Raw genomic sequence first — 26866 nt, 5'->3', positions numbered from 1 at the left:
TAGGTTGTTTAAAGTCCAAGATTTTCAAGCAGGGATTGCTTACGGCCATACCAGCCCAAGAACGCCCGGTCTCGTCTGATCTCGGAAGCTAAGAAGGCTTGGGCCTGGTTAGTACTTGGATGGGAGACCTCCTGGGAATACCAGGTGCTCTAAGCTTTAAATGTTGAAAAACTTTTTAAAATGAAATTTTTTTGCATCGCTTTGTTAGTTTTTTTCTAAAGTAAGTTAAGAGCTTTTTTTTAATCTGTGATATGTTTTCAAGCCTAGGTTGTTTAAAGTCCAAGATTTTCAAGCAGACATTGCTTACGGCCATACCAGCCCAAGAACGCCCGGTCTCGTCTGATCTCGGAAGCTGAGAAGGCTTGGGCCTGGTTAGTACTTGGATGGGAGACCTCCTGGGAATACCAGGTGCTGTAAGCTTTAAATGTTGAAAAACTTTTTAAAATGAAGTTTTTTTGCATCGCTTTGTTAGTTTTTTTCTAAAGTAAGTTAAGAGCTATTTTCAATCTGTGTTATGTTTTCAAGCTTAGGTTGTTTAAAGTCCAAGATTTTCAAGCAGAGATTGCTTACGGCCATACCAGCCCAAGAACGCCCGGTCTCGTCTGATCTCGGAAGCTAAGAAGGCTTGGGCCTGGTTAGTACTTGGATGGGAGACCTCCTGGGAATACCAGGTGCTGTAAGCTTTAAATGTTGAAAAACTTTTTAAAATGAAGTTTTTTTGCATCGCTTTGTTAGTTTTTTTCTAAAGTAAGTTAAGAGCTATTTTTAATCTGTGTTATGTTTTCAAGCTTAGGTTGTTTAAAGTCCAAGATTTTCAAGCAGAGATTGCTTACGGCCATACCAGCCCAAGAACGCCCGGTCTCGTCTGATCTCGGAAGCTAAGAAGGCTTGGGCCTGGTTAGTACTTGGATAGGAGACCTCCTGGGAATACCAGGTCCTTTAAGCTTTAACTGTTGAAAAACTTTTTAAAATGAAGTTTTTTTGCTTCGCTTTGTTAGTTTTTTTCTAAAGTAAGTTAAGAGGTATTTTCCCTCTGTGATATGTTCTCATGCCAAGGCTGTTTAAATTCCAAGATTTTCAAGCAGCGATTGATTACGGCCATACCAGCCCAAGAACGCCAGGTCTCGTCTGGTCTCGGAAGCTAAGAAGGCTTGGGCCTGGTTAGTACTTGGATGGGAGACCTCCTGGGAATACCAGGTGCTGTAAGCTTTAACTGTTGAAAAACTTTTTAAAATGAAGTTTTTTTGCATTGCTTTGTTACTTTTTTCTAAAGTAAGTTAAGAGGTATTTTCACTCTGTGATGTGTTTTCAAGCCTAGGTTTTTTAAAGTCCAAGATTTTCAACCAGAGATTGCTTACGGCCATACCAGCCCAAGAATGCCCAGTCTCGTCTGATCTCGGAAGCTAAGAAGGCTTGGGCCTGGTTAGTACTTGGATGGGAGACCTCCTGGGAATACCAGGTGCTGTAAGCTTTAACTGTTGAAAAACTTTTTAAAATGAAGTTTTTTTGCATCGCTTTGTTAGTTTTTTTCTAAAGTAAGTTCAGAGGTAATTTTACTCTGTGATATGTTTTCAAGCCTAGGTTGTTTAAAGTCCAATATTTTCAAGCAGAGATTGCTTACGGCCTTACCAGCCCAAGAATGCCCGGTCTCATTTAAATTTACATATGCAGCATTTATCAGACGCCCTTATCCAGAGCGACTTACAATCTGTAGTTACAGGGACAGCCTCCCTGGAGCAACTGAGGTTAAGTGTCTTGCTCAGGGACACAATGGTAGTAAGTGGGATTTGAACCCGGGTCTTCTGGTTCATAGGCGAGTGTGTTACCCACTAGGCTACCACCACCCGTCTCGTCTGATCTCGGAAGCTAAGAAGACTTGGGCCTGGTTAGTACTTGGATGGGAGACCTCCTGGGAATACCAGGTGCTGTAAGCTTTAAATGTTGAAAAACTTTTTAAAATGAAGTTTTTTTGCATCGCTTTGTTAGTTTTTTTCTAAAGTAAGTTAAGAGGTATTTTACTCAGTGATATGTTTTCAAGCCTAGGTTGTTTAAAGTCCAAGATTTTCAAGCAGAGATTGCTTACGGCCATACCAGCCCAAGAACGCCCGGTCTCGTCTGATCTCGGAAGCTAAGAAGGCTTGGGCCTGGTTAGTACTTGGATGGGAGACCTCCTGGGAATACCAGGTGTTGTAAGCTTTAACTGTTGAAAAACTTTTTAAAATGATTTTTTTTTGCATCGTTTTGTTAGTTTTTTTCTAAAGTAAGTTAAGAGGTATTTTCAATCTGTGATATGTTTTCAAGCCTAGGTTTTTTAAAGTCCAAGATTTTCAAGCAGAGATTGCTTACGGCCATACCAGCCCAAGAACGCCCGGTCTCGTCTGATCTCGGAAGCTAAGAAGGCTTGGGCCTGGTTAGTACTTGGTGTTGGAAAAATGTATATATGTTATCATGTAATTACTTCTTTTATTCATATCCTTTAAGCACGAATATGTATTAATCCTTGGAATATTACTGACAACTCTTAATCATTAGCAAATCTAAGAGCAAAGGTTTTAAGTTTGCAGGACTGCATGACCGCGACCTGAGGACCAACAACAAGCAGACCATGATGAACCAGAGTCCAATCACCTGAAGAATCTACAGACGAAGATGAACATGTCACCATGTCACCATGACTCGACCAAAGATCAATTCATAAGACTACATGTAATACACAATTATTAACTAATATGGTGTGATTTTATGTGAACCCTAATGAACCTACCAAATAAAAGAAGGAGATGCGATGAAGGACGCCAGAGCTTTTGGAAGCCTGTTGTAAGGCGTGACTTCCATTCGCTCTCCTTGCAAGTAAAACGGACTCAAATGCTTTGTGTCTTTCTTCTCTTTGTTTAGTAAATGTTATACTGACAGATAAACCTAACACTTAATTGGTCCTTCGAGCCGGATCCCAAGATACCGAAAGATCACCAGCAGACGGAGTGGAAAATCACCAGGAAAACCGTGGCCACGGTCGGAAAGACCCTTTTTGGGACTGGGAGAAACCGACTGTCGGCTGGGATCCGTAGGTTGAACGGGATCCTGTAACTGAGAGAAGACACGGGGTAAGTTGACTCTTATTTAAAATGGTATGAATGATTTGGTAACAAGAGGTTACATAATAAGAAGTTACAAGAGGTAACTGGGGTAACAAGAGGTTACTTAAGCAAAACCCTGGGTATTCTAGACTCTGGCAGGTAAAAGGGCAGTTTTTAAGTTCCGTGGGGAGGTACAGACTCCTCTGCCGGGTGGCAGTTAAATTCTGTGGGGAAGCGGACTCCTCTGCTTGTAAAAAGAACGTTCAATAATACTCATACAGGTGTATGAGTGTGCGCGCAGGTGTGAATGTGTGAATGAGAGGGAGTGAAAGTCACTTGATTGACACTCCATATAAAAACTCACAGGGGGTAAACAGTGGCCTCTCGTGGAAGCAAACGCAAGGTTTTTCCCACCCCAAAGCATTTGGGGTCAACGTGGAAAACACCACGAGAGGAATTTTTATACACTGTCCTGTGATCAGTTACCAGTGTCTTAGGTTACCCTAGGTACGACGTGCACACTGGTCGAAATTTTACTTAAAAATGGGTAAGGGGTCCAGTAAACCTGAACCAAAAGAGAAACTAAAATGTAAGGACTGGAAGTATGTAGAGCAAGTAAATAAGGCTTACGTCGAACCGTTAAATAAATGGATAACGAAATATAAATTCGACGGGCAACTGAGGGTAAAAAGTTTAATAGAGTTACTGGGAGCCATTAAACTGGGATGTAAGAATAAGGAAAAGCAAATGAAGAAAGAAGGGGTTGAAGCTTTAATGCATTGGATTAAAATAGCTGGGAAAAGAGAAGAGGGAGAGAGAAAAGGCAGGCAGGCTGGAGCAAAGAGCAAGGAGGAGGGGGGATTCACTGTTGAAAAAACTGATAACACCATTCTGTTTCATCGCACGGAGGACGATGAGTCAGTAATCAGAGGGAGCCGTAAGGGAGGGGTGAGCGAAGCTTATAAAGAAGGAGCAGAAGCGGAAGGGGCGATGAATTTGCCGCACCTTCCCTCTGCTCCTGCAATCTCACATATATATCCTAATTTAGACAAATTGGAAAATCCCCCTGCTTATGACCCTAACGGTAGCACTCCCACACCAAATACTAGATCTCGGGGGAAAGTACAAAATTGGTCTAAAAAATGGGGTGAAGTGTATGACAATTCCTCCGAACCGCAAAAATTGGCAGTAACTGAAGCAAATCAATATCCCCTTATAGAGGTGGCCAACCCTAATGTGGACTCAGGTGAACAGTCTACAACCCTCTTGGGATATCGGACCTGGACGCAGGACGATATAAAAAGAGTGGTGGAGGGCGTCACTTCCTATAAGGAGGATATGCAAAAATTCGAAGAAGATATGGAAGGAATAAGACATTCTTATCACTTAAATGGGAGAGAGGTACAGCAGATATATATGCAAGCAATGGGACACGATTGGCACCATGTAAAAGGTAACTGGTCTCCTTTAAGGGTTACAGGAGACCTTCTAAAACATGATGACACAGAATTGAGAAATAAAACAAATGACTTATTGGGAAGAATACGGGAAAGGTACAGAAAGAGAGCAAATTACACTGAAATTGGGAGAGTTAAACAAGAGGAGAATGAGAAGTTTGAGGATTATAAACTAAGAATGGAAGCTGTTTTTAAACTGCATAGCGGTCTTAGAGATGACGGGGCTGATGGGGGTGTGTACCATCAGCAATTAAAAAATGCTTTGCATAATGGATCAAAAGACTGTGTGCGCAGTTGGGTAGATAAACATATGATAGGAATGCCCACTAGGAGCTTGGATGAGTACATTGATCACGCCGTTCACATCGACAAATTAATAAGAACTAAAAAAGTAAAAGATAAACTTACAAAGAAACCGGACACCTTTTGGGGAAGTATCGGGACTGACGCGGAAACATTTTACCAGGACAGCCGAGGTAGAGGGAGACAGAGAGGACACTTCCAAAAGGGCAGAGTAGGAAGGAGAGGAGGTATCCAGGGACGAGGGTGGACACCACGTAACCAATGGGGAGCAGGCTGCTGGTCTTGCGGGAAGCCTGGGCATATTGCCAAAGACTGTCGTTCAGGGCCAAAAGATAACACAGCATGACTGGAACAGAAACTGCATGGTCCAAAGTCCACAGAGGATGAAACTCATGTGGATTTAAATTTGGAAGAAATTTTTTCTTTAAATCAAGAAAGACTAGAAATAGTCTTAATGGTAAATGGGAAAGAAATCACATTCCTCTGTGACTCTGGAGCATGCAGAACTACATGTAAGGAACACATACCCTATAGTGAACTAAGTGATGAGGTAGTAATTGTACGATCAGCTAATGGGGGTAAAACTGTAGTCACTGTTTCTAAATCAGTTTGGGTAAGAGATCCTAAAGGTATATCATGCAAAATGTCCATCCTTTTTATGCCAGAATGTCCTGTTAATTTGTTGGGAAGAGATGGCTTACTCAATCTAGGTTTGGCGCTCGTCTCCACTCCTGAGGGGAGACTGGTCATCAAACGCAGAGCCGAACTACAACGAGGTGACCTTTTCCCCCTAGAAGGAAGACGCGTTCCAAATTTTTACTACACACTCGACATATCTGACCAAGAACCTCATAAGGTGGGAACTGAATTGCTAAAGGTAGGAGGACAAGTGGGACACTGTCAACCTATCATGACAGGTGTGGAACCCATGCCCTCTGATGAACTACACGTCACCATGTGGTACAAAAACACTCCTGGGCCTGATCCAACATATGAAAAGAAACTGTCACAACTCACCCCAACAACCATAACAATTTCTTGCGTTTACTCGGACGGGCAAGGTAACGTGGTGGCAGAGGTCACCTTACCCACCCCACTCAGAGCCATGCTCCGGGGATGGTACCCACCTCACATCTCATTGTATAAAAACAAGGAGAGGGGTTGGAAGTCGTTGGGTAACATAGTTCAAGAAGGTGACAGTGCAACGGATTGGACAGACATGGGCGACCAATTGGAACATAGCGCTCACACAGGCTTGACCAGGAAATGGCTGTATTGGACAATACAGACCAAGGCTGGAGTACATATAGACTCCGGACACCAGTGACATCTTCTACTAACTGAAGAAGATGAATCACAACTAGCTCAAGTACCTCAATCATTGTGGTCACAAGGACCGTCTGATGTTGGACTGATAAAAGGAATATTGCCAGTACAAATCAGACCCAAAACAGAATATCGACCCTGCATACGACAATATCCACTTAAACCTGATGCACTAGAAGGCATAACACCAGTAATACATGATTTACAATGAGCAGGGGTTATTATAGAATATCAAACACGATTCCCCCTGCAACACACCAATATTCCCAGTGAAAAAGCAAGCTCCTTCAACGGGATGGAGGATGGTACAGGATCTGCAGGCAGTAAATGCTGCAGTAACACAACGGGCTCCATGTGTTCCTGACCCACACACATTGCTGAATTCTTTAAGATCAGATGCACAAATATTTACTGTGGTTGACATTAGTAATGCCTTTTTCTCCATTCCCATTGACAAAGACAGCCAATTTTGGTTTGCTTTCACATTCAGGGGGAAACGATACACCTATACTAGACTTCCCCAGGGCTACTGCGAAAGCCCTACTATATATTCACAAGCCATGCATGCTAGCATGTCCAAATTTCAACCACCTGGGGGAAGTCAAATACTACTCTATGTTGACGATATATTAGTGGCTTCTCCAAGTCTAGAAGTATGCAAAGAAGACACTGTGGCCCTTTTTAAACACCTAGCTCAGGAGGGGCACAAAGTCAGTAAAAACAAACTACAATTATGGAAACCACAGGTCAAATATCTAGGCCACCACCTTAGTGCAGGTGGCAGAACTATTCTAGAAGAACGGAAAACAGCAGTCCTACAGGCGCCAAAACCAATTACTAAGAAACAGATGATGTCATTCTTAGGCTTGACCAATTATTGTAGAAGTTGGGTTCCAAACTACACGGAAATTACTTCCCCACTCACAGCTTTAATTTACTCTGAAGACCTAAAAATGACATCACCACTGAACTGGACGTCAGATGCAGAGAAAGCTTTTTGTGATATTAAACAAGCACTGACCTCCAGTTTAGCTTTAGCCTTGCCAAATTATAGTAAACCGTTTATACAGATGGTGGACTGCAAAGACAAGTACATGACTTCTGTTTTAAGTCAACAACATGGAGATAAATTGAGACCAATAGCTTATTTTTCTTCCAAATTAGATAATGTAGCTTGCGCATTACCACATTGTGTGAGAGCGGTGATAGCAGCGTCAATGGCAGTAGAAGTGAGTGCCGGAATAGTTCTATTCCACCCATTGACCCTTAAGGTCCCACACGCAGTAGCGGCTTTACTACTGCAAACTAACATGATCTTTTTATCACCTGCAAGGCACCTCTCCTGCATGGCCACGCTGCTGTCACAGCCACACCTCACCATCGAACGATGCACCACATTGAACCCAGCCACATTGCTACCCTTACCTGATGATGGAGAGCAACACGACTGCCAAGCACTAGCAGAACACACAGCTAAATCTAGGTTAGATTTAAGCGACCAACCTTTGTCTCAGGGAGAGGTAGTGTTCGTTGATGGCTCTTCAAGGAAAAATGATTTGGGTAAAACACTAACGGGTTATGCTGTAGTAACAATAGACACCGTACTTAAAGCTGGACACTTGCCATCAACTTTTTCAGCACAAGCTGCCGAGATTGTCGCTCTGACTGAGGCATGTAAATTAATGAAAGGGAAAGATGTCACCATTTATACTGACAGTCAATATGCATTTGCTACAGTTCACACATTTGCTCAGTATTGGCATAACCGAGGAATGGTCACATCTACTGGGAAACCAGTGACTCACGCTCAATTACTAAAAGAATTGTTAAAAGCTGTCCATCTACCTGCTACATTAGCTGTATGTAAATGTGCAGCACACACAAATTCCAAAGACACAATTTCACTCGGTAATACCTTTGCTGACCGCATAGCGAAACAAGCCGCTGAACAAAGTATACAAGTTTTGTTTACAGACCAAGACCAATTGATAACTTCTGACATTCTCATTGACATGCAACAACAAAGCACACCACATGAGATAGACACATGGATAAAGCATGGGGCTACAAAACAAAACAAAATTTATGTGTGACCCCGGGGGTAACCAATCCTACCAAAGAATATGTATAAATGGGCTGCAATATTGAGCCATGGGCAATCACATGTCTCAACAGGAGGGATGGTAGGACTGGTACAAAAAAATTTCACCACATATGGGTTTAACCTATATTCAAAAAACTTTTGTAGAGCATGTTTGATATGTGCAAAACATAACGCGCAAGGTAATTTAAGACCAAAACGTGGGCAGTTTCCAAAACCACAATACCCATTCCAAACAATACACATGGATATTATCCAACTCAGTAAAAGTGAAGGAAAGGAATACTGTTTAGTCATTATAGATGCATTCTCTAAATGGATAGAACTATTTCCAACCAAACATCCAGATGCATTGACAGTAGCAAAAGCCTTATGTGAAGATATTATTCCACGCTATGGAATACCTGAAAAAATATACAGCGATAACGGGACTCATTTTGTAAATCAGATGGTAACTAATATAGGAAAAATGTTTCACATTAATTTGAAAAATCACTGTAGTTATCATCCACAGAGTGCAGGATTAGTGGAACGAATGAATGGAACTATAAAAAATAGACTAAAAAAGTGTATGGAAGAAACACATCGACCATGGACACAATGTTTAGAGTTAGTAAAACTATACATCAATATTACTAGCACAACTGGTTTAACCCCTTATGAAACCCTGCTGCGATACACCATAGACAAATAATCTCTTTTGTGATGACCAATCCCTCCACTCAAGGTCTTGCATTTGAAATATACATCAATCTTACCAAATTGGACTTGTGGCCACCAAACACCCCTGAAATGTACCATACCGATCAACAAGAGAGAGGAGAAAAATGTTGGGTATTTCTTTTATGGCCTTATACTACTAATCCACCTTATTTTCCATTTCGAATATGTCAACTACTAGAACCTAAATCAAATAAAACTGAAACAATCCAAAATTTAAGTGACAAAGGTATACTAGTTAGAGTATTGGATGAAAGTCAACCTTCTGATGAGTGGTTTAGAGTAACAACAGGAATAACTGGTAAATACAATAATTGGCTTCTCCTAGCAGAACAAGCAGCTAATGCCACTCAACAAGACTGTGTAGTTTGCTTGGGACCATGACCATTATTACAAGTAATACCCGCAGTTATAATGGATGAATGTGTTGTAGAAGTAATGAACAAAACATATCCAGACAATCGTTGCAAAAAGTGGGATTTAACATATCCTCTAACAGGACCAGAAAGTTGGAAACCTGTTTTCTCCAGTAAAGTAGCACAAGGAAATTTTACATGTATTAATATAACGGAAAAAAGGAACTACTCGGGGAAGGGACACCAAGAGATTGGTGTCTTACAATAATACCTGTTGGGCCTATCTTTACCCCACAATCTCGAAGCGACATATGGTGGTGGTGTGGGGAAAATAAGTTATACGATCGATTGCCCTCAGATACCAAAGGACTGTGTGCATTAGTAACCCTTTTACTACCTGTCTCAATATTTCCAACCACTATAAGTGACCTTTTAACGAAATTGGATAGCTTGGTACCTGCAGATTGGCACAGAATAAAGCGATCACTTGCACCCTGGGAGAAGTTAACTGACCCAACGTACATAGACGCAATTGGGGTTCCCAGGGGGGTTCCTGATGAATATAAGTTGGCAAATCAAGTAGCAGCAGGATTTGAATCAGCCTTGTGTTGGTGGTGTACGATTAACAAGAACGTGGACAGAATCAATTACATCCATTACAATGTACAGAAATTAGGTAATTGGACACAAGACGGTTTTGAGGCCGTACATGAGCAATTATCTACTACCTCCCTCATGACTTTTCAGAACAGGATTGCACTTGATATGCTCCTAGCGGAGAAAAATGGGGTTTGTGGAATGTTTGGAGAGCAATGTTGTTCTTTCATACCAAACAACACAGCTGCAGGAGGCAGTCTGACAATGGCCATTGACGGCCTACGCACCCTCAACCGGAAGATGAAGGAGCATTCGGGAGTGGAAACGACCATGTGGGATTCCTGGATGAAAGTATTTGGGAAATACAGAGCTCTAGTTCAATCTGTTTTAGTTTCAATGGCTGTATTTGCAGCAATTCTGACATTGTGTGGATGTTGTTGTATTCCCTGTCTACGCAGTCTTGTGAACCGTCTCATCACTACCGCCTTATCACCAAGGGATGTTGAGCCTACACAGGCGTACCCACTTTTGGAAAATGAAGAATTTTACGGGAGCTATGATTTTAGTGACTTCAAGCTAACTCAACTTTTTCAAGAGAGTCCTTTACAAGAAAAAGACGACTGACCTTTTGTGTGTAAATGTATTTCTCATTGTATGAACTAATAGTTGAAAATCCTAAAGGAAGAGATTATTAGGGAAGCTAACAAAAGAGTAAATAACATGATAAACAGGAGGGAAATGTTGGAAAAATGTATATATGTTATCATGTAATTACTTCTTTTATTCATATCCTTTAAGCACGAATATGTAATAATCCTTGGAATATTACTGACAACTCTTAATCATTAGCAAATCTCAGAGCAAAGGTTTTAAGTTTGCAGGACTGCATGACCGCGACCTGAGGACCAACAACAAGCAGACCATGATGAACCAGAGTCCAATCACCTGAAGAATCTACAGACGAAGATGAACATGTCACCATGTCACCATGACTCGACCAAAGATCAATTCATAAGACTACGTGTAATAAACAATTATTAACTAATATGGTGTGATTTTAGGTGAACCCTAATGAACCTACCAAATAAAAGAAGGAGATGCGATGAAGGACGCCAGAGCTTTTGGAAGCCTGTTGTAAGGCGTGACTTCCATTCGCTCTCCTTGCAAGTAAAACGGACTCAAATGCTTTGTGTCTTTCTTCTCTTTGTTTAGTAAATGTTATACTGACAGATAAACCTAACACTTGGATAGGAGACCTCCCTGGAATACCAGGTGCTGTAAGCTTTAACTGTTGAAAAACTTTTTAAAATGAAGTTTTTTTGCATCGCTTTGTTAGTTTTTTTCTAAAGTAAGTTAAGAGGTATTTTCACTCTGTGATATTTTTTCAAGCCAAGGTTGTTCAAAGTCCAAGATTTTCAAGCAGAGATTGCTTACGGCCATACCAGCCCAAGAACGCCCGGTCTCGTCTGATCTCGGAAGCTAAGAAGGCTTTGGCCTGGTTAGTACTTGGATTGCAGACCTCCTGGAAATACCAGGTGCTGTAAGCTTTAACTGTTGAAAAACTTCTTAAAATGAAGTTTTTTTGCATCGCTTTGTTAGTTTTTTTCTAAAGTTAAGAGGTATTTTCACTCTGTGATATTTTTTCAAGCCAAGGTTGTTCAAAGTCCAAGATTTTCAAGCAGAGATTGCTTACGGCCATACCAGCCCAAGAATGCCCGGTCTCGTCTGATCTCGGAAGCTAAGAAGGCTTGGGCTGGTTAGTACTTGGATGGGAGACCTCCTGGAAATACCAGGTGCTGTAAGCTTTAACTGTTGAAAAACTTTTTAAAATGAAGTTTTTTTGCATCGCTTTGTTAGTTTTTTTCTAAAGTAAATTAAGAGGTATTTTCACTCTGTGATATGTTTTCAAGTCTAGGCTGTTTAAAGATCAAGATTTTCATGCAGAGATTGCTTATGGCCATACCAGCCTTAGAACGCCCGGTCTCGTCTGATCTCGGAAGCTAAGAAGGCTTGGGCTGGTTAGTACTTGGATGGGAGACCTCCTGGAAATACCAGGTGCTGTAAGCTTTAACTGTTGAAAAACTTTTTAAAATGAAGTTTTTTTGCATCGCTTTGTTAGTTTTTTTCTAAAGTAAATTAAGAGGTATTTTCACTCTGTGATATGTTTTCAAGTCTAGGCTGTTTAAAGATCAAGATTTTCATGCAGAGATTGCTTATGGCCATACCAGCCTTAGAACGCCCGGTCTCGTCTGATCTCGGAAGCTAAGAAGGCTTGGGCCTGGTTAGTACTTGGATGAGAGACCTCCTGGGAATACCAGGTGCTGTAAGCTTTAACTGTTGAAAAACTTTTTAAAATGAAGTTTTTTTGCATCGCTTTGTTAGTTTTTTTCTAAAGTTAAGAGGTATGTTCACTCTGTGATATGTTTTCAAGCCTAGGTTGTTTAAAGTCCAAGATTTTCAAGCAGAGATTGCTTACGGCCATACCAGCCCAAGAACGCCCGGTCTCATCTGATCTCGGAAGCTAAGAAAGCTTGGGCCTGGTTAGTACTTGGATGGGAGACCTCCTGGGATTACCAGGTGCTGTAAGCTTTAACTGTTGAAAAACTTTTTAAAATGAAGTTTTTTTGCATCGCTTTGTTAGTTTTTTTCTAAAGTAAGTTCAGAGGTATTTTCACTCTATGATATGTTTTCAAGCCTAGGTTGTTTAAAGTCCAAGATTTTCAAGCAGAGATTGCTTACGGCCATACCAGCCCAAGAATGCCCGGTCTCGTCTGATCTCGGAAGCTAAGAAGGCTTGGGCCTGGTTAGTACTTGGATAGGAGACCTCCTGGGAATACCAGGTGCTGTAAGCTTTAACTGTTGAAAAACTTTTTAAAATGAAGTTTTTTTGCATTGCTTTGTTACTTTTTTTCTAAAGTAAGTTAAGAGGTATTTTGACTCTGTGATATGTTTTCAAGCCTAGGTTGTTTAAAGTCCAAGATTTTCAAACAGAGATTGCTTACTGCCATAGCAGCCCAGGAACGGCCGGTCTCGTCTGATCTCTGAAGCTAAGAAGGCTTGGGCCTGGTTAGTACTTGGATGGCAGACCTCCTGGGAATACCAGGTGCTGTAAGCTTTAACTGTTGAAAAACTTTTTAAAATGAAGTTTTTTTGCATCGCTTTGTTAGTTTTTTTCTAAAGTAAGTTCAGAGGTATTTTCACTCTGTGATATGTTTTCAAGCCTAGGTTGTTTAAAGTCCAAGATTTTCAAGCAGAGATTGCTTACGGCCATACCAGCCCAAGAACGCCCGGTCTCGTCTGATCTCCGAAGCTAAGAAGGCTTGGGCCTGGTTAGTACTTGGATGGGAGACCTCCTGGGAATACCAGGTGCTGTAAGCTTTAACTGTTGAAAAACTTTTTAAAATATTTTTTTTTTGCATCACTTAGTTAGTTTTTTCTAAAGTAAGTTAAGAGGTATTTTCACTCTGTGATATGTTTTCAAGCCTAGGTTGTTTAAAGTCGAAGATTTTCAAGCAGAGATTGCTTACGGCCATACCAGCCCAAGAACGCCTGGTCTCGTCTGATCTCGGAAGCTAAGAAGGCTTGGGCCTAGTTAGTACTTGGGTGGGAGACCTCCTGGAAATACCAGGTGCTGTAAGCTTTAACTGTTGAAAAACTTTTTAAAATGAAGTTTTTTTGCATCGCTTTGTTAGTTTTTTTCTAAAGTAAATTAAGAGGTATTTTCACTCTGTGATATGTTTTCAAGCCTAGGTTTTTTAAAGATCAAGATTTTCATGGAGAGATTGCTTACGGCCATACCAGCCCAAGAATGCCCGGTCTCGTCTGATCTCGGAAGCTAAGAAGGCTTGGGCCTGGTTAGTACTTGGATGAGAGACCTCCTGGAAATACCAGGTGCTGTAAGCTTTAACTGTTGAAAAACTTTTTAAAATGAAGTTTTTTTGCATCGCTTTGTTAGTTTTTTTCTAAGTAAGTTAAGAGGTATTTTCACTCTGTGATATGTTTTCAAGCCTAGGTTGTTTAAAGTCCAAGATTTTCAAGCAGAGATTGCTTACGGCCATACCAGCCCAAGAACGCCCGGTCTCGTCTGATCTCGGAAGCTAAGAAGGCTTGGGCCTGGTTAGTACTTGGATGGGAGACCTCCTGGGAATACCAGGTGCTGTAAGCTTTAACTGTTGAAAAACTTTTTAAAATGAAGTTTTTTTGCATCGCTTTGTTAGTTTTTTTCTAAAGTAAGTTAAGAGGTATTTTCACTCTGTGATATGTTTTCAAGCCTAGGTTGTTTAAAGTCCAAGATTTTCAAGCAGAGATTGCTTACGGCCATACCAGCCCAAGAACGCCCGGTCTCGTCTGATCTCGGAAGCTAAGAAGGCTTGGGCCTGGTTAGTACTTGGATGGGAGACCTCCTGGAATACCAGGTGCTGTAAGCTTTAACTGTTGAAAAACTTTTTAAAATGAAGTTTTTTTTGCATCGCTTTGTTAGTTTTTTTCTAAAGTAAGTTAAGAGGTATTTTCACTCTGTGATATGTTTTCAAGCCTAGGTTGTTTAAAGTCCAAGATTTTCAAGCAGAGATTGCTTACGGCCATACCAGCCCAAGAACGCCCGGTCTCGTCTGATCTCGGAAGCTAAGAAGGCTTGGGCCTGGTTAGTACTTGGATGGGAGACCTCCTGGGAATACCAGGTGCTGTAAGCTTTAACTGTTGAAAAACTTTTTAAAATGAAGTTTTTTTGCATCGCTTTGTTAGTTTTTTTCTAAAGTAAGTTAAGAGGTATTTTCACTCTGTGATATGTTTTCAAGCCTAGGTTGTTTAAAGTCCAAGATTTTCAAGCAGAGATTGCTTACGGCCATACCAGCCCAAGAACTGCCCGGTCTCGTCTGATCTCGGAAGCTAAGAAGGCTTGGGCCTGGTTAGTACTTGGATGGGAGACCTCCTGGGAATACCAGGTGCTGTAAGCTTTAACTGTTGAAAAACTTTTTAAAATGAAGTTTTTTTGCATCGCTTTGTTAGTTTTTTTCTAAAGTAAGTTAAGAGGTATTTTCACTCTGTGATATGTTTTCAAGCCTAGGTTGTTTAAAGTCCAAGATTTTCAAGCAGAGATTGCTTACGGCCATACCAGCCCAAGAACGCCCGGTCTCGTCTGATCTCGGAAGCTAAGAAGGCTTGGGCCTGGTTAGTACTTGGATGGGAGACCTCCTGGGAATACCAGGTGCTGTAAGCTTTAACTGTTGAAAAACTTTTTAAAATGAAGTTTTTTTGCATCGCTTTGTTAGTTTTTTTCTAAAGTAAGTTAAGAGGTATTTTCACTCTGTGATATGTTTTCAAGCCTAGGTTGTTTAAAGTCCAAGATTTTCAATGCAGAGATTGCTTACGGCCATACCAGCCCAAGAACGCCCGGTCTCGTCTGATCTCGGAAGCTAAGAAGGCTTGGGCCTGGTTAGTACTTGGATGGGAGACCTCCTGGGAATACCAGGTGCTGTAAGCTTTAACTGTTGAAAAACTTTTTAAAATGAAGTTTTTTTGCATCGCTTTGTTAGTTTTTTTCTAAAGTAAGTTAAGAGGTATTTTCACTCTGTGATATGTTTTCAAGCCTAGGTTGTTTAAAGTCCAAGATTTTCAAGCAGAGATTGCTTACGGCCATACCAGCCCAAGAACGCCCGGTCTCGTCTGATCTCGGAAGCTAAGAAGGCTTGGGCCTGGTTAGTACTTGGATGGAGACCTCCTGGGAATACCAGGTGCTGTAAGCTTTAACTGTTGAAAAACTTTTTAAAATGAAGTTTTTTTGCATCGCTTTGTTAGTTTTTTTCTAAAGTAAGTTAAGAGGTATTTTCACTCTGTGATATGTTTTCAAGCCTAGGTTGTTTAAAGTCCAAGATTTTCAAGCAGAGATTGCTTACGGCCATACCAGCCCAAGAACGCCCGGTCTCGTCTGATCTCGGAAGCTAAGAAGGCTTGGGCCTGGTTAGTACTTGGATGGGAGACCTCCTGGGAATACCAGGTGCTGTAAGCTTTAACTGTTGAAAAACTTTTTAAAATGAAGTTTTTTTTGCATCGCTTTGTTAGTTTTTTTCTAAAGTAAGTTAAGAGGTATTTTACTCTGTGATATGTTTTCAAGCCTAGGTTGTTTAAAGTCCAAGATTTTCAAGCAGAGATTGCTTACGGCCATACCAGCCCAAGAACGCCCGGTCTCGTCTGATCTCGGAAGCTAAGAAGGCTTGGGCCTGGTTAGTACTTGGATGGGAGACCTCCTGGGAATACCAGGTGCTGTAAGCTTTAACTGTTGAAAAACTTTTTAAAATGAAGTTTTTTTGCATCGCTTTGTTAGTTTTTTTCTAAAGTAAGTTCAGAGGTATTTTCACTCTGTGATATGTTTTCAAGCCTAGGTTGTTTAAAGTCCAAGATTTTCAAGCAGAGATTGCTTACGGCCATACCAGCCCAAGAACGCCCGGTCTCGTCTGATCTCCGAAGCTAAGAAGGCTTGGGCCTGGTTAGTACTTGGATGGGAGACCTCCTGGGAATACCAGGTGCTGTAAGCTTTAACTGTTGAAAAACTTTTTAAAATGAAGTTTTTTTGCATCGCTTTGTTAGTTTTTTCTAAAGTAAGTTAAGAGGTATTTTAACTCTATGATATGTTTTCAAGCCTAGGTTGTTTAAAGTCCAAGATTTTCAAGCAGCGATTGCTTACGGCCATACCAGCCCAAGAACGCCTGGTCTCGTCTGATCTCGGAAGCTAAGAAGGCTTGGGCCTGGTTAGTACTTGGGTGGGAGACCTCCTGGGAATACCAGGTGCTGTAAGCTTTAACTGTTGAAAAACTTTTTAAAATGAAGTTTTTTTGCATCGCTTTGTTACTTTTTTTCTAAAGTAAGTTAAGAGGTATTTTCACTCTGTGATATTTTTTCAAGCCTAGGTTGTTTAAAGTCCAAGATTTTCAAGCAGAGATTGCTTACGGCCATACCAGCCCAAGAACGCCCGGTCTCGTCTGATCTCGAAAGCTAAGAAGGCTTGGGCCTGGTTAGTACTTGGATGGGAGACCTCCTGGGAATACCAGGTGCTGTAAGCTTTAACTGTTGAAAAACTTTTTAAAATGAAGTTTTTTTGCATCGCTTTGTTAGTTTTTTTCTAAAGTAAGTTAAGAGGTATTTTCACTCTGTGATATGTTTTCAAGCCTAGGTTGTTTAAAGTCCAAGATTTTCAAGCAGAGATTGCTTACGGCCATACCAGCCCAAGAACGCCCGGTCTCGTCTGATCTCGGAAGCTAAGAAGGCTTGGGCCTGGTTAGTACTTGGATGGGAGACCTCCTGGGAATACCAGGTGCTGTAAGCTTTAACTGTTGAAAAACTTTTTAAAATGAAGTTTTTTTGCATCGCTTTGTTAGTTTTTTTCTAAAGTAAGTTAAGAGGTATTTTCACTCTGTGATATGTTTTCAAGCCTAGGTTGTTTAAAGTCCAAGATTTTCAAGCAGAGATTGCTTACGGCCATACCAGCCCAAGAACGCCCGGTCTCGTCTGATCTCGGAAGCTAAGAAGGCTTGGGCCTGGTTAGTACTTGGATGGGAGACCTCCTGGGAATACCAGGTGCTGTAAGCTTTAACTGTTGAAAAACTTTTTAAAATGAAGTTTTTTTTTGCATCGCTTTGTTAGTTTTTTCTAAAGTAAGTTAAGAGGTATTTTCACTCTGTGATATGTTTTCAAGCCTAGGTTGTTTAAAGTCCAAGATTTTCAAGCAGAGATTGCTTACGGCCATACCAGCCCAAGAACGCCCGGTCTCGTCTGATCTCGGAAGCTAAGAAGGCTTGGGCCTGGTTAGTACTTGGATGGGAGACCTCCTGGGAATACCAGGTGCTGTAAGCTTTAACTGTTGAAAAACTTTTTAAAATGAAGTTTTTTTGCATCGCTTTGTTAGTTTTTTTCTAAAGTAAGTTCAGAGGTATTTTCACTCTGTGATATGTTTTCAAGCCTAGGTTGTTTAAAGTCCAAGATTTTCAAGCAGAGATTGCTTACGGCCATACCAGCCCAAGAACGCCCGGTCTCGTCTGATCTCGGAAGCTAAGAAGGCTTGGGCCTGGTTAGTACTTGGATGGGAGACCTCCTGGGAATACCAGGTGCTGTAAGCTTTAACTGTTGAAAAACTTTTTAAAATGAAGTTTTTTTGCATCGCTTTGTTAGTTTTTTTCTAAAGTAAGTTAAGAGGTATTTTCACTCTGTGATATGTTTTCAAGCCTAGGTTGTTTAAAGTCCAAGATTTTCAAGCAGAGATTGCTTACGGCCATACCAGCCCAAGAACGCCCGGTCTCGTCTGATCTCGGAAGCTAAGAAGGCTTGGGCCTGGTTAGTACTTGGATGGGAGACCTCCTGGGAATACCAGGTGCTGTAAGCTTTAACTGTTGAAAAACTTTTTAAAATGAAGTTTTTTTGCATCGCTTTGTTAGTTTTTTTCTAAAGTAAGTTAAGAGGTATTTTCACTCTGTGATATGTTTTCAAGCCTAGGTTGTTTAAAGTCCAAGATTTTCAAGCAGAGATTGCTTACGGCCATACCAGCCCAAGAACGCCCGGTCTCGTCTGATCTCGGAAGCTAAGAAGGCTTGGGCCTGGTTAGTACTTGGATGGGAGACCTCCTGGGAATACCAGGTGCTGTAAGCTTTAACTGTTGAAAAACTTTTTAAAATGAAGTTTTTTTGCATCGCTTTGTTAGTTTTTTTCTAAAGTAAGTTAAGAGGTATTTTCACTCTGTGATATGTTTTCAAGCCTAGGTTGTTTAAAGTCCAAGATTTTCAAGCAGAGATTGCTTACGGCCATACCAGCCCAAGAACGCCCGGTCTCGTCTGATCTCGGAAGCTAAGAAGGCTTGGGCCTGGTTAGTACTTGGATGGGAGACCTCCTGGGAATACCAGGTGCTGTAAGCTTTAACTGTTGAAAAACTTTTTAAAATGAAGTTTTTTTGCATCGCTTTGTTAGTTTTTTCTAAAGTAAGTTAAGAGGTATTTTCACTCTGTGATATGTTTTCAAGCCTAGGTTGTTTAAAGTCCAAGATTTTCAAGCAGAGATTGCTTACGGCCATACCAGCCCAAGAACGCCCGGTCTCGTCTGATCTCGGAAGCTAAGAAGGCTTGGGCCTGGTTAGTACTTGGATGGGAGACCTCCTGGGAATACCAGGTGCTGTAAGCTTTAACTGTTGAAAAACTTTTTAAAATGAAGTTTTTTTTGCATCGCTTTGTTAGTTTTTTTCTAAAGTAAGTTAAGAGGTATTTTCACTCTGTGATATGTTTTCAAGCCTAGGTTGTTTAAAGTCCAAGATTTTCAAGCAGAGATTGCTTACGGCCATACCAGCCCAAGAACGCCCGGTCTCGTCTGATCTCGGAAGCTAAGAAGGCTTGGGCCTGGTTAGTACTTGGATGGGAGACCTCCTGGGAATACCAGGTGCTGTAAGCTTTAACTGTTGAAAAACTTTTTAAAATGAAGTTTTTTTGCATCGCTTTGTTAGTTTTTTTCTAAAGTAAGTTAAGAGGTATTTTCACTCTGTGATATGTTTTCAAGCCTAGGTTGTTTAAAGTCCAAGATTTTCAAGCAGAGATTGCTTACGGCCATACCAGCCCAAGAACGCCCGGTCTCGTCTGATCTCGGAAGCTAAGAAGGCTTGGGCCTGGTTAGTACTTGGATGGGAGACCTCCTGGGAATACCAGGTGCTGTAAGCTTTAACTGTTGAAAAACTTTTTAAAATGAAGTTTTTTTGCATCGCTTTGTTAGTTTTTTTCTAAAGTAAGTTAAGAGGTATTTTCACTCTGTGATATGTTTTCAAGCCTAGGTTGTTTAAAGTCCAAGATTTTCAAGCAGAGATTGCTTACGGCCATACCAGCCCAAGAACGCCCGGTCTCGTCTGATCTCGGAAGCTAAGAAGGCTTGGGCCTGGTTAGTACTTGGATGGGAGACCTCCTGGGAATACCAGGTGCTGTAAGCTTTAACTGTTGAAAACTTTTTAAAATGAAGTTTTTTTGCATCGCTTTGTTAGTTTTTTTCTAAAGTAAGTTAAGAGGTATTTTCACTCTGTGATATGTTTTCAAGCCTAGGTTGTTTAAAGTCCAAGATTTTCAAGCAGAGATTGCTTACGGCCATACCAGCCCAAGAACGCCCGGTCTCGTCTGATCTCGGAAGCTAAGAAGGCTTGGGCCTGGTTAGTACTTGGATGGGAGACCTCCTGGGAATACCAGGTGCTGTAAGCTTTAACTGTTGAAAAACTTTTTAAAATGAAGTTTTTTTGCATCGCTTTGTTAGTTTTTTTCTAAAGTAAGTTCAGAGGTATTTTCACTCTGTGATATGTTTTCAAGCCTAGGTTGTTTAAAGTCCAAGATTTTCAAGCAGAGATTGCTTACGGCCATACCAGCCCAAGAACGCCCGGTCTCGTCTGATCTCGGAAGCTAAGAAGGCTTGGGCCTGGTTAGTACTTGGATGGGAGACCTCCTGGGAATACCAGGTGCTGTAAGCTTTAACTGTTGAAAAACTTTTTAAATGAAGTTTTTTTTGCATCGCTTTGTTAGTTTTTTTCTAAAGTAAGTTAAGAGGTATTTTCACTCTGTGATATGTTTTCAAGCCTAGGTTGTTTAAAGTCCAAGATTTTCAAGCAGAGATTGCTTACGGCCATACCAGCCCAAGAACGCCCGGTCTCGTCTGATCTCGGAAGCTAAGAAGGCTTGGGCCTGGTTAGTACTTGGATGGGAGACCTCCTGGGAATACCAGGTGCTGTAAGCTTTAACTGTTGAAAAACTTTTTAAAATGAAGTTTTTTTTGCATCGCTTTGTTAGTTTTTTTCTAAAGTAAGTTAAGAGGTATTTTCACTCTGTGATATGTTTTCAAGCCTAGGTTGTTTAAAGTCCAAGATTTTCAAGCAGAGATTGCTTACGGCCATACCAGCCCAAGAACGCCCGGTCTCGTCTGATCTCGGAAGCTAAGAAGGCTTGGGCCTGGTTAGTACTTGGATGGGAGACCTCCTGGGAATACCAGGTGCTGTAAGCTTTAACTGTTGAAAAACTTTTTAAAATGAAGTTTTTTTTGCATCGCTTTGTTAGTTTTTTTCTAAAGTAAGTTAAGAGGTATTTTCACTCTGTGATATGTTTTCAAGCCTAGGTTGTTTAAAGTCCAAGATTTTCAAGCAGAGATTGCTTACGGCCATACCAGCCCAAGAACGCCCGGTCTCGTCTGATCTCGGAAGCTAAGAAGGCTTGGGCCTGGTTAGTACTTGGATGGGAGACCTCCTGGGAATACCAGGTGCTGTAAGCTTTAACTGTTGAAAAACTTTTTAAAATGAAGTTTTTTTGCATCGCTTTGTTAGTTTTTTTCTAAAGTAAGTTAAGAGGTATTTTCACTCTGTGATATGTTTTCAAGCCTAGGTTGTTTAAAGTCCAAGATTTTCAAGCAGAGATTGCTTACGGCCATACCAGCCCAAGAACGCCCGGTCTCGTCTGATCTCGGAAGCTAAGAAGGCTTGGGCCTGGTTAGTACTTGGATGGGAGACCTCCTGGGAATACCAGGTGCTGTAAGCTTTAACTGTTGAAAAACTTTTTAAAATGAAGTTTTTTTGCATCGCTTTGTTAGTTTTTTTCTAAAGTAAGTTAAGAGGTATTTTCACTCTGTGATATGTTTTCAAGCCTAGGTTGTTTAAAGTCCAAGATTTTCAAGCAGAGATTGCTTACGGCCATACCAGCCCAAGAACGCCCGGTCTCGTCTGATCTCGGAAGCTAAGAAGGCTTGGGCCTGGTTAGTACTTGGATGGGAGACCTCCTGGGAATACCAGGTGCTGTAAGCTTTAACTGTTGAAAAACTTTTTAAAATGAAGTTTTTTTTGCATCGCTTTGTTAGTTTTTTTCTAAAGTAAGTTAAGAGGTATTTTCACTCTGTGATATGTTTTCAAGCCTAGGTTGTTTAAAGTCCAAGATTTTCAAGCAGAGATTGCTTACGGCCATACCAGCCCAAGAACGCCCGGTCTCGTCTGATCTCGGAAGCTAAGAAGGCTTGGGCCTGGTTAGTACTTGGATGGGAGACCTCCTGGGAATACCAGGTGCTGTAAGCTTTAACTGTTGAAAAACTTTTTAAAATGAAGTTTTTTTGCATCGCTTTGTTAGTTTTTTCTAAGTAAGTTAAGAGGTATTTTCACTCTGTGATATGTTTTCAAGCCTAGGTTGTTTAAAGTCCAAGATTTTCAAGCAGAGATTGCTTACGGCCATACCAGCCCAAGAACGCCCGGTCTCGTCTGATCTCGGAAGCTAAGAAGGCTTGGGCCTGGTTAGTACTTGGATGGGAGACCTCCTGGGAATACCAGGTGCTGTAAGCTTTAACTGTTGAAAAACTTTTTAAAATGAAGTTTTTTTTGCATCGCTTTGTTAGTTTTTTTCTAAAGTAAGTTAAGAGGTATTTTCACTCTGTGATATGTTTTCAAGCCTAGGTTGTTTAAAGTCCAAGATTTTCAAGCAGAGATTGCTTACGGCCATACCAGCCCAAGAACGCCCGGTCTCGTCTGATCTCGGAAGCTAAGAAGGCTTGGGCCTGGTTAGTACTTGGATGGGAGACCTCCTGGGAATACCAGGTGCTGTAAGCTTTAACTGTTGAAAAACTTTTTAAAATGAAGTTTTTTTTGCATCGCTTTGTTAGTTTTTTTCTAAAGTAAGTTAAGAGGTATTTTCACTCTGTGATATGTTTTCAAGCCTAGGTTGTTTAAAGTCCAAGATTTTCAAGCAGAGATTGCTTACGGCCATACCAGCCCAAGAACGCCCGGTCTCGTCTGATCTCGGAAGCTAAGAAGGCTTGGGCCTGGTTAGTACTTGGATGGGAGACCTCCTGGGAATACCAGGTGCTGTAAGCTTTAACTGTTGAAAAACTTTTTAAAATGAAGTTTTTTTTGCATCGCTTTGTTAGTTTTTTCTAAAGTAAGTTAAGAGGTATTTTCACTCTATGATATGTTTTCAAGCCTAGGTTGTTTAAGTCCAAGATTTTCAAGCAGAGATTGCTTACGGCCATACCAGCCCAAGAACGCCTGGTCTCGTCTGATCTCGGAAGCTAAGAAGGCTTGGGCCTGGTTAGTACTTGGATGGGAGACCTCCTGGGAATACCAGGTGCTGTAAGCTTTAACTGTTGTAAAAACTTTTTAAAATGAAGTTTTTTTGCATCGCTTTGTTACTTTTTTTCTAAAGTAAGTTAAGAGGTATTTTCACTCTGTGATATGTTTTCAAGCCTAGGTTGTTTAAAGTCCAAGATTTTCAAGCAGAGATTGCTTACGGCCATACCAGCCCAAGAACGCCCGGTCTCGTCTGATCTCGGAAGCTAAGAAGGCTTGGGCCTGGTTAGTACTTGGATGGCAGACCTCCTGGAATACCAGGTGCTGTAAGCTTTAACTGTTGAAAAACTTTTTAAAATGAAGTTTTTTTGCATCGCTTTGTTAGTTTTTTTCTAAAGTAAGTTCAGAGGTATTTTCACTCTGTGATATGTTTTCAAGCCTAGGTTGTTTAAAGTCCAAGATTTTCAAGCAGAGATTGCTTACGGCCATACCAGCCCAAGAACGCCCGGTCTCGTCTGATCTCGGAAGCTAAGAAGGCTTGGGCCTGGTTAGTACTTGGATGGGAGACCTCCTGGGAATACCAGGTGCTGTAAGCTTTAACTGTTGAAAAACTTTTTAAAATGAAGTTTTTTTTGCATCGCTTTGTTAGTTTTTTTCTAAAGTAAGTTCAGAGGTATTTTCACTCTGTGATATGTTTTCAAGCCTAGGTTGTTTAAAGTCCAAGATTTTCAAGCAGAGATTGCTTACGGCCATACCAGCCCAAGAACGCCCGGTCTCGTCTGATCTCGGAAGCTAAGAAGGCTTGGGCCTGGTTAGTACTTGGATGGGAGACCTCCTGGGAATACCAGGTGCTGTAAGCTTTAACTGTTGAAAAACTTTTTAAAATGAAGTTTTTTTGCATCGCTTTGTTAGTTTTTTTCTAAAGTAAGTTAAGAGGTATTTTCACTCTGTGATATGTTTTCAAGCCTAGGTTGTTTAAAGTCCAAGATTTTCAAGCAGAGATTGCTTACGGCCATACCAGCCCAAGAACGCCCGGTCTCGTCTGATCTCGGAAGCTAAGAAGGCTTGGGCCTGGTTAGTACTTGGATGGGAGACCTCCTGGGAATACCAGGTGCTGTAAGCTTTAACTGTTGAAAAACTTTTTAAAATGAAGTTTTTTTTGCATCGCTTTGTTAGTTTTTTTCTAAAGTAAGTTAAGAGGTATTTTCACTCTGTGATATGTTTTCAAGCCTAGGTTGTTTAAAGTCCAAGATTTTCAAGCAGAGATTGCTTACGGCCATACCAGCCCAAGAACGCCTGGTCTCGTCTGATCTCGGAAGCTAAGAAGGCTTGGGCCTGGTTAGTACTTGGATGGGAGACCTCCTGGGAATACCAGGTGCTGTAAGCTTTAACTGTTGAAAAACTTTTTAAAATGAAGTTTTTTTGCATCGCTTTGTTAGTTTTTTTCTAAAGTAAGTTAAGAGGTATTTTCACTCTGTGATATGTTTTCAAGCCTAGGTTGTTTAAAGTCCAAGATTTTCAAGCAGAGATTGCTTACGGCCATACCAGCCCAAGAACGCCCGGTCTCGTCTGATCTCGGAAGCTAAGAAGGCTTGGGCCTGGTTAGTACTTGGATGGGAGACCTCCTGGGAATACCAGGTGCTGTAAGCTTTAACTGTTGAAAAACTTTTTAAAATGAAGTTTTTTTGCATCGCTTTGTTAGTTTTTTTCTAAAGTAAGTTAAGAGGTATTTTCACTCTGTGATATGTTTTCAAGCCTAGGTTGTTTAAAGTCCAAGATTTTCAAGCAGAGATTGCTTACGGCCATACCAGCCCAAGAACGCCCGGTCTCGTCTGATCTCGGAAGCTAAGAAGGCTTGGGCCTGGTTAGTACTTGGATGGGAGACCTCCTGGGAATACCAGGTGCTGTAAGCTTTAACTGTTGAAAAACTTTTTAAAATGAAGTTTTTTTTGCATCGCTTTGTTAGTTTTTTTCTAAAGTAAGTTAAGAGGTATTTTCACTCTGTGATATGTTTTCAAGCCTAGGTTGTTTAAAGTCCAAGATTTTCAAGCAGAGATTGCTTACGGCCATACCAGCCCAAGAACGCCCGGTCTCGTCTGATCTCGGAAGCTAAGAAGGCTTGGGCCTGGTTAGTACTTGGATGGGAGACCTCCTGGGAATACCAGGTGCTGTAAGCTTTAACTGTTGAAAAACTTTTTAAAATGAAGTTTTTTTGCATCGCTTTGTTAGTTTTTTCTAAAGTAAGTTAAGAGGTATTTTCACTCTGTGATATGTTTTCAAGCCTAGGTTGTTTAAAGTCCAAGATTTTCAAGCAGAGATTGCTTACGGCCATACCAGCCCAAGAACGCCCGGTCTCGTCTGATCTCGGAAGCTAAGAAGGCTTGGGCCTGGTTAGTACTTGGATGGGAGACCTCCTGGGAATACCAGGTGCTGTAAGCTTTAACTGTTGAAAAACTTTTTAAAATGAAGTTTTTTTGCATCGCTTTGTTAGTTTTTTCTAAAGTAAGTTAAGAGGTATTTTCACTCTGTGATATGTTTTCAAGCCTAGGTTGTTTAAAGTCCAAGATTTTCAAGCAGAGATTGCTTACGGCCATACCAGCCCAAGAACGCCCGGTCTCGTCTGATCTCGGAAGCTAAGAAGGCTTGGGCCTGGTTAGTACTTGGATGGGAGACCTCCTGGGAATACCAGGTGCTGTAAGCTTTAACTGTTGAAAAACTTTTTAAAATGAAGTTTTTTTTGCATCGCTTTGTTAGTTTTTTTCTAAAGTAAGTTAAGAGGTATTTTCACTCTGTGATATGTTTTCAAGCCTAGGTTGTTTAAAGTCCAAGATTTTCAAGCAGAGATTGCTTACGGCCATACCAGCCCAAGAACGCCCGGTCTCGTCTGATCTCGGAAGCTAAGAAGGCTTGGGCCTGGTTAGTACTTGGATGGGAGACCTCCTGGGAATACCAGGTGCTGTAAGCTTTAACTGTTGAAAAACTTTTTAAAATGAAGTTTTTTTTGCATCGCTTTGTTAGTTTTTTTCTAAAGTAAGTTAAGAGGTATTTTCACTCTGTGATATGTTTTCAAGCCTAGGTTGTTTAAAGTCCAAGATTTTCAAGCAGAGATTGCTTACGGCCATACCAGCCCAAGAACGCCCGGTCTCGTCTGATCTCGGAAGCTAAGAAGGCTTGGGCCTGGTTAGTACTTGGATGGGAGACCTCCTGGGAATACCAGGTGCTGTAAGCTTTAACTGTTGAAAAACTTTTTAAAATGAAGTTTTTTTTGCATCGCTTTGTTAGTTTTTTTCTAAAGTAAGTTAAGAGGTATTTTCACTCTGTGATATGTTTTCAAGCCTAGGTTGTTTAAAGTCCAAGATTTTCAAGCAGAGATTGCTTACGGCCATACCAGCCCAAGAACGCCCGGTCTCGTCTGATCTCGGAAGCCTAAGAAGGCTTGGGCCTGGTTAGTACTTGGATGGGAGACCTCCTGGGAATACCAGGTGCTGTAAGCTTTAACTGTTGAAAAACTTTTTAAAATGAAGTTTTTTTTGCATCGCTTTGTTAGTTTTTTTCTAAGTAAGTTAAGAGGTATTTTCACTCTTTGATATGTTTTCAAGCCTAGGTTGTTTTAAAGTCCAAGATTTTCAAGCAGAGATTGCTTACGGCCATACCAGCCCAAAGAACGCCGGTCTCAGTCTGATCTCGAAGCTAAGAAGGCTTGGGCCTGGTTAGTACTTGGATGGGAGACCTCCTGGGAATACCAGGTGCTGTAAGCTTTAACGTTGAAAAACTTTGTTAAAAAATGAAAGTTTTTGTTTTTTGCAATCGCTTTGTTAGTTTTTATTCTAAAGTAATTTTCAGAGAGGTTTTTTCACATCTGTGATATTTTTTCAAGCCTAGGTTGTTTA

General features: G+C 41.0%; 58 non-coding genes and 8 pseudogenes across 58 annotated transcripts; all 66 read left to right on the top strand.

Annotated features, from left to right (window-relative positions):
- The first annotated feature begins 37 nt into the window (after positions 1 to 37).
- On the top strand, positions 38 to 156 carry LOC114778932 (5S ribosomal RNA). The gene has a single exon (XR_003746488.1). It is a non-coding gene; the product is annotated as a 5S ribosomal RNA (ribosomal RNA).
- A 145-nt stretch (positions 157 to 301) lies between these two features.
- LOC114778925 (5S ribosomal RNA) lies at positions 302 to 420 on the top strand. Its single transcript, XR_003746482.1, has one exon. It is a non-coding gene; the product is annotated as a 5S ribosomal RNA (ribosomal RNA).
- A 144-nt stretch (positions 421 to 564) lies between these two features.
- Positions 565 to 683, top strand: LOC114778999 (5S ribosomal RNA). The gene has a single exon (XR_003746538.1). It is a non-coding gene; the product is annotated as a 5S ribosomal RNA (ribosomal RNA).
- A 144-nt stretch (positions 684 to 827) lies between these two features.
- LOC114778960 (uncharacterized) lies at positions 828 to 946 on the top strand (annotated as a pseudogene).
- A 144-nt stretch (positions 947 to 1090) lies between these two features.
- On the top strand, positions 1091 to 1209 carry LOC114778949 (5S ribosomal RNA). Its single transcript, XR_003746504.1, has one exon. It is a non-coding gene; the product is annotated as a 5S ribosomal RNA (ribosomal RNA).
- Positions 1210 to 1352: 143 nt separating this feature from the next.
- On the top strand, positions 1353 to 1471 carry LOC114778943 (5S ribosomal RNA). Its single transcript, XR_003746498.1, has one exon. It is a non-coding gene; the product is annotated as a 5S ribosomal RNA (ribosomal RNA).
- A 606-nt stretch (positions 1472 to 2077) lies between these two features.
- Positions 2078 to 2196, top strand: LOC114778913 (5S ribosomal RNA). The gene has a single exon (XR_003746471.1). It is a non-coding gene; the product is annotated as a 5S ribosomal RNA (ribosomal RNA).
- Positions 2197 to 11365: 9169 nt separating this feature from the next.
- Positions 11366 to 11484, top strand: LOC114778962 (uncharacterized; annotated as a pseudogene).
- A 140-nt stretch (positions 11485 to 11624) lies between these two features.
- Positions 11625 to 11742, top strand: LOC114778959 (uncharacterized; annotated as a pseudogene).
- Positions 11743 to 11886: 144 nt separating this feature from the next.
- Positions 11887 to 12004, top strand: LOC114778941 (5S ribosomal RNA). Its single transcript, XR_003746496.1, has one exon. It is a non-coding gene; the product is annotated as a 5S ribosomal RNA (ribosomal RNA).
- Positions 12005 to 12148: 144 nt separating this feature from the next.
- On the top strand, positions 12149 to 12267 carry LOC114778912 (5S ribosomal RNA). Its single transcript, XR_003746470.1, has one exon. It is a non-coding gene; the product is annotated as a 5S ribosomal RNA (ribosomal RNA).
- A 140-nt stretch (positions 12268 to 12407) lies between these two features.
- LOC114778948 (5S ribosomal RNA) lies at positions 12408 to 12526 on the top strand. Its single transcript, XR_003746503.1, has one exon. It is a non-coding gene; the product is annotated as a 5S ribosomal RNA (ribosomal RNA).
- Positions 12527 to 12670: 144 nt separating this feature from the next.
- Positions 12671 to 12789, top strand: LOC114778933 (5S ribosomal RNA). Its single transcript, XR_003746489.1, has one exon. It is a non-coding gene; the product is annotated as a 5S ribosomal RNA (ribosomal RNA).
- Positions 12790 to 12933: 144 nt separating this feature from the next.
- On the top strand, positions 12934 to 13052 carry LOC114778963 (uncharacterized; annotated as a pseudogene).
- Positions 13053 to 13196: 144 nt separating this feature from the next.
- LOC114778928 (5S ribosomal RNA) lies at positions 13197 to 13315 on the top strand. The gene has a single exon (XR_003746485.1). It is a non-coding gene; the product is annotated as a 5S ribosomal RNA (ribosomal RNA).
- A 143-nt stretch (positions 13316 to 13458) lies between these two features.
- Positions 13459 to 13577, top strand: LOC114778950 (uncharacterized; annotated as a pseudogene).
- Positions 13578 to 13721: 144 nt separating this feature from the next.
- Positions 13722 to 13840, top strand: LOC114778951 (uncharacterized; annotated as a pseudogene).
- Positions 13841 to 13983: 143 nt separating this feature from the next.
- LOC114778998 (5S ribosomal RNA) lies at positions 13984 to 14102 on the top strand. The gene has a single exon (XR_003746537.1). It is a non-coding gene; the product is annotated as a 5S ribosomal RNA (ribosomal RNA).
- A 144-nt stretch (positions 14103 to 14246) lies between these two features.
- LOC114778946 (5S ribosomal RNA) lies at positions 14247 to 14364 on the top strand. The gene has a single exon (XR_003746501.1). It is a non-coding gene; the product is annotated as a 5S ribosomal RNA (ribosomal RNA).
- Positions 14365 to 14509: 145 nt separating this feature from the next.
- Positions 14510 to 14628, top strand: LOC114778997 (5S ribosomal RNA). Its single transcript, XR_003746536.1, has one exon. It is a non-coding gene; the product is annotated as a 5S ribosomal RNA (ribosomal RNA).
- Positions 14629 to 14772: 144 nt separating this feature from the next.
- Positions 14773 to 14892, top strand: LOC114778926 (5S ribosomal RNA). Its single transcript, XR_003746483.1, has one exon. It is a non-coding gene; the product is annotated as a 5S ribosomal RNA (ribosomal RNA).
- Positions 14893 to 15036: 144 nt separating this feature from the next.
- Positions 15037 to 15155, top strand: LOC114778996 (5S ribosomal RNA). The gene has a single exon (XR_003746535.1). It is a non-coding gene; the product is annotated as a 5S ribosomal RNA (ribosomal RNA).
- Positions 15156 to 15300: 145 nt separating this feature from the next.
- LOC114778993 (5S ribosomal RNA) lies at positions 15301 to 15419 on the top strand. The gene has a single exon (XR_003746533.1). It is a non-coding gene; the product is annotated as a 5S ribosomal RNA (ribosomal RNA).
- A 144-nt stretch (positions 15420 to 15563) lies between these two features.
- On the top strand, positions 15564 to 15681 carry LOC114778936 (5S ribosomal RNA). Its single transcript, XR_003746492.1, has one exon. It is a non-coding gene; the product is annotated as a 5S ribosomal RNA (ribosomal RNA).
- A 144-nt stretch (positions 15682 to 15825) lies between these two features.
- On the top strand, positions 15826 to 15944 carry LOC114778992 (5S ribosomal RNA). Its single transcript, XR_003746532.1, has one exon. It is a non-coding gene; the product is annotated as a 5S ribosomal RNA (ribosomal RNA).
- Positions 15945 to 16088: 144 nt separating this feature from the next.
- Positions 16089 to 16207, top strand: LOC114778991 (5S ribosomal RNA). The gene has a single exon (XR_003746531.1). It is a non-coding gene; the product is annotated as a 5S ribosomal RNA (ribosomal RNA).
- Positions 16208 to 16351: 144 nt separating this feature from the next.
- LOC114778927 (5S ribosomal RNA) lies at positions 16352 to 16470 on the top strand. The gene has a single exon (XR_003746484.1). It is a non-coding gene; the product is annotated as a 5S ribosomal RNA (ribosomal RNA).
- Positions 16471 to 16613: 143 nt separating this feature from the next.
- Positions 16614 to 16732, top strand: LOC114778922 (5S ribosomal RNA). Its single transcript, XR_003746479.1, has one exon. It is a non-coding gene; the product is annotated as a 5S ribosomal RNA (ribosomal RNA).
- A 144-nt stretch (positions 16733 to 16876) lies between these two features.
- Positions 16877 to 16995, top strand: LOC114778917 (5S ribosomal RNA). Its single transcript, XR_003746474.1, has one exon. It is a non-coding gene; the product is annotated as a 5S ribosomal RNA (ribosomal RNA).
- Positions 16996 to 17139: 144 nt separating this feature from the next.
- Positions 17140 to 17258, top strand: LOC114778990 (5S ribosomal RNA). The gene has a single exon (XR_003746530.1). It is a non-coding gene; the product is annotated as a 5S ribosomal RNA (ribosomal RNA).
- Positions 17259 to 17402: 144 nt separating this feature from the next.
- Positions 17403 to 17521, top strand: LOC114778988 (5S ribosomal RNA). Its single transcript, XR_003746529.1, has one exon. It is a non-coding gene; the product is annotated as a 5S ribosomal RNA (ribosomal RNA).
- Positions 17522 to 17666: 145 nt separating this feature from the next.
- Positions 17667 to 17785, top strand: LOC114778987 (5S ribosomal RNA). The gene has a single exon (XR_003746528.1). It is a non-coding gene; the product is annotated as a 5S ribosomal RNA (ribosomal RNA).
- A 144-nt stretch (positions 17786 to 17929) lies between these two features.
- Positions 17930 to 18048, top strand: LOC114778986 (5S ribosomal RNA). The gene has a single exon (XR_003746527.1). It is a non-coding gene; the product is annotated as a 5S ribosomal RNA (ribosomal RNA).
- Positions 18049 to 18192: 144 nt separating this feature from the next.
- Positions 18193 to 18311, top strand: LOC114778985 (5S ribosomal RNA). Its single transcript, XR_003746526.1, has one exon. It is a non-coding gene; the product is annotated as a 5S ribosomal RNA (ribosomal RNA).
- A 144-nt stretch (positions 18312 to 18455) lies between these two features.
- On the top strand, positions 18456 to 18574 carry LOC114778984 (5S ribosomal RNA). The gene has a single exon (XR_003746525.1). It is a non-coding gene; the product is annotated as a 5S ribosomal RNA (ribosomal RNA).
- A 144-nt stretch (positions 18575 to 18718) lies between these two features.
- Positions 18719 to 18837, top strand: LOC114778983 (5S ribosomal RNA). Its single transcript, XR_003746524.1, has one exon. It is a non-coding gene; the product is annotated as a 5S ribosomal RNA (ribosomal RNA).
- Positions 18838 to 18980: 143 nt separating this feature from the next.
- Positions 18981 to 19099, top strand: LOC114778981 (5S ribosomal RNA). The gene has a single exon (XR_003746522.1). It is a non-coding gene; the product is annotated as a 5S ribosomal RNA (ribosomal RNA).
- A 145-nt stretch (positions 19100 to 19244) lies between these two features.
- Positions 19245 to 19363, top strand: LOC114778980 (5S ribosomal RNA). Its single transcript, XR_003746521.1, has one exon. It is a non-coding gene; the product is annotated as a 5S ribosomal RNA (ribosomal RNA).
- Positions 19364 to 19507: 144 nt separating this feature from the next.
- LOC114778979 (5S ribosomal RNA) lies at positions 19508 to 19626 on the top strand. Its single transcript, XR_003746520.1, has one exon. It is a non-coding gene; the product is annotated as a 5S ribosomal RNA (ribosomal RNA).
- A 144-nt stretch (positions 19627 to 19770) lies between these two features.
- LOC114778978 (5S ribosomal RNA) lies at positions 19771 to 19889 on the top strand. The gene has a single exon (XR_003746519.1). It is a non-coding gene; the product is annotated as a 5S ribosomal RNA (ribosomal RNA).
- Positions 19890 to 20032: 143 nt separating this feature from the next.
- LOC114778977 (5S ribosomal RNA) lies at positions 20033 to 20151 on the top strand. Its single transcript, XR_003746518.1, has one exon. It is a non-coding gene; the product is annotated as a 5S ribosomal RNA (ribosomal RNA).
- Positions 20152 to 20295: 144 nt separating this feature from the next.
- Positions 20296 to 20414, top strand: LOC114778976 (5S ribosomal RNA). Its single transcript, XR_003746517.1, has one exon. It is a non-coding gene; the product is annotated as a 5S ribosomal RNA (ribosomal RNA).
- Positions 20415 to 20558: 144 nt separating this feature from the next.
- Positions 20559 to 20677, top strand: LOC114778975 (5S ribosomal RNA). The gene has a single exon (XR_003746516.1). It is a non-coding gene; the product is annotated as a 5S ribosomal RNA (ribosomal RNA).
- Positions 20678 to 20822: 145 nt separating this feature from the next.
- Positions 20823 to 20941, top strand: LOC114778974 (5S ribosomal RNA). The gene has a single exon (XR_003746515.1). It is a non-coding gene; the product is annotated as a 5S ribosomal RNA (ribosomal RNA).
- Positions 20942 to 21086: 145 nt separating this feature from the next.
- LOC114778973 (5S ribosomal RNA) lies at positions 21087 to 21205 on the top strand. Its single transcript, XR_003746514.1, has one exon. It is a non-coding gene; the product is annotated as a 5S ribosomal RNA (ribosomal RNA).
- A 144-nt stretch (positions 21206 to 21349) lies between these two features.
- On the top strand, positions 21350 to 21468 carry LOC114778972 (5S ribosomal RNA). The gene has a single exon (XR_003746513.1). It is a non-coding gene; the product is annotated as a 5S ribosomal RNA (ribosomal RNA).
- Positions 21469 to 21612: 144 nt separating this feature from the next.
- LOC114778970 (5S ribosomal RNA) lies at positions 21613 to 21731 on the top strand. Its single transcript, XR_003746511.1, has one exon. It is a non-coding gene; the product is annotated as a 5S ribosomal RNA (ribosomal RNA).
- A 145-nt stretch (positions 21732 to 21876) lies between these two features.
- On the top strand, positions 21877 to 21995 carry LOC114778969 (5S ribosomal RNA). The gene has a single exon (XR_003746510.1). It is a non-coding gene; the product is annotated as a 5S ribosomal RNA (ribosomal RNA).
- A 142-nt stretch (positions 21996 to 22137) lies between these two features.
- Positions 22138 to 22256, top strand: LOC114778968 (5S ribosomal RNA). Its single transcript, XR_003746509.1, has one exon. It is a non-coding gene; the product is annotated as a 5S ribosomal RNA (ribosomal RNA).
- Positions 22257 to 22401: 145 nt separating this feature from the next.
- LOC114778967 (5S ribosomal RNA) lies at positions 22402 to 22520 on the top strand. The gene has a single exon (XR_003746508.1). It is a non-coding gene; the product is annotated as a 5S ribosomal RNA (ribosomal RNA).
- A 145-nt stretch (positions 22521 to 22665) lies between these two features.
- Positions 22666 to 22784, top strand: LOC114778966 (5S ribosomal RNA). The gene has a single exon (XR_003746507.1). It is a non-coding gene; the product is annotated as a 5S ribosomal RNA (ribosomal RNA).
- Positions 22785 to 22927: 143 nt separating this feature from the next.
- LOC114778916 (5S ribosomal RNA) lies at positions 22928 to 23046 on the top strand. Its single transcript, XR_003746473.1, has one exon. It is a non-coding gene; the product is annotated as a 5S ribosomal RNA (ribosomal RNA).
- Positions 23047 to 23191: 145 nt separating this feature from the next.
- Positions 23192 to 23309, top strand: LOC114778952 (uncharacterized; annotated as a pseudogene).
- A 144-nt stretch (positions 23310 to 23453) lies between these two features.
- Positions 23454 to 23572, top strand: LOC114778965 (5S ribosomal RNA). Its single transcript, XR_003746506.1, has one exon. It is a non-coding gene; the product is annotated as a 5S ribosomal RNA (ribosomal RNA).
- A 145-nt stretch (positions 23573 to 23717) lies between these two features.
- LOC114778953 (5S ribosomal RNA) lies at positions 23718 to 23836 on the top strand. Its single transcript, XR_003746505.1, has one exon. It is a non-coding gene; the product is annotated as a 5S ribosomal RNA (ribosomal RNA).
- Positions 23837 to 23980: 144 nt separating this feature from the next.
- LOC114778942 (5S ribosomal RNA) lies at positions 23981 to 24099 on the top strand. Its single transcript, XR_003746497.1, has one exon. It is a non-coding gene; the product is annotated as a 5S ribosomal RNA (ribosomal RNA).
- A 145-nt stretch (positions 24100 to 24244) lies between these two features.
- LOC114778914 (5S ribosomal RNA) lies at positions 24245 to 24363 on the top strand. Its single transcript, XR_003746472.1, has one exon. It is a non-coding gene; the product is annotated as a 5S ribosomal RNA (ribosomal RNA).
- Positions 24364 to 24507: 144 nt separating this feature from the next.
- Positions 24508 to 24626, top strand: LOC114778929 (5S ribosomal RNA). The gene has a single exon (XR_003746486.1). It is a non-coding gene; the product is annotated as a 5S ribosomal RNA (ribosomal RNA).
- A 144-nt stretch (positions 24627 to 24770) lies between these two features.
- LOC114778918 (5S ribosomal RNA) lies at positions 24771 to 24889 on the top strand. The gene has a single exon (XR_003746475.1). It is a non-coding gene; the product is annotated as a 5S ribosomal RNA (ribosomal RNA).
- Positions 24890 to 25034: 145 nt separating this feature from the next.
- Positions 25035 to 25153, top strand: LOC114779006 (5S ribosomal RNA). The gene has a single exon (XR_003746545.1). It is a non-coding gene; the product is annotated as a 5S ribosomal RNA (ribosomal RNA).
- A 143-nt stretch (positions 25154 to 25296) lies between these two features.
- On the top strand, positions 25297 to 25415 carry LOC114778994 (5S ribosomal RNA). Its single transcript, XR_003746534.1, has one exon. It is a non-coding gene; the product is annotated as a 5S ribosomal RNA (ribosomal RNA).
- A 143-nt stretch (positions 25416 to 25558) lies between these two features.
- Positions 25559 to 25677, top strand: LOC114778982 (5S ribosomal RNA). Its single transcript, XR_003746523.1, has one exon. It is a non-coding gene; the product is annotated as a 5S ribosomal RNA (ribosomal RNA).
- A 145-nt stretch (positions 25678 to 25822) lies between these two features.
- On the top strand, positions 25823 to 25941 carry LOC114778971 (5S ribosomal RNA). The gene has a single exon (XR_003746512.1). It is a non-coding gene; the product is annotated as a 5S ribosomal RNA (ribosomal RNA).
- Positions 25942 to 26086: 145 nt separating this feature from the next.
- LOC114778911 (5S ribosomal RNA) lies at positions 26087 to 26205 on the top strand. The gene has a single exon (XR_003746469.1). It is a non-coding gene; the product is annotated as a 5S ribosomal RNA (ribosomal RNA).
- A 145-nt stretch (positions 26206 to 26350) lies between these two features.
- On the top strand, positions 26351 to 26470 carry LOC114778945 (5S ribosomal RNA). The gene has a single exon (XR_003746500.1). It is a non-coding gene; the product is annotated as a 5S ribosomal RNA (ribosomal RNA).
- Positions 26471 to 26615: 145 nt separating this feature from the next.
- Positions 26616 to 26734, top strand: LOC114778961 (uncharacterized; annotated as a pseudogene).
- The last annotated feature ends 132 nt before the right edge of the window (positions 26735 to 26866 follow it).

This window comes from Denticeps clupeoides, unplaced genomic scaffold (assembly GCF_900700375.1).
Source record: "Denticeps clupeoides unplaced genomic scaffold, fDenClu1.1, whole genome shotgun sequence".
NCBI classification, from domain to species: domain Eukaryota; kingdom Metazoa; phylum Chordata; class Actinopteri; order Clupeiformes; family Denticipitidae; genus Denticeps; species Denticeps clupeoides.
This window is presented reverse-complemented; position numbering and strand designations above follow the sequence as displayed.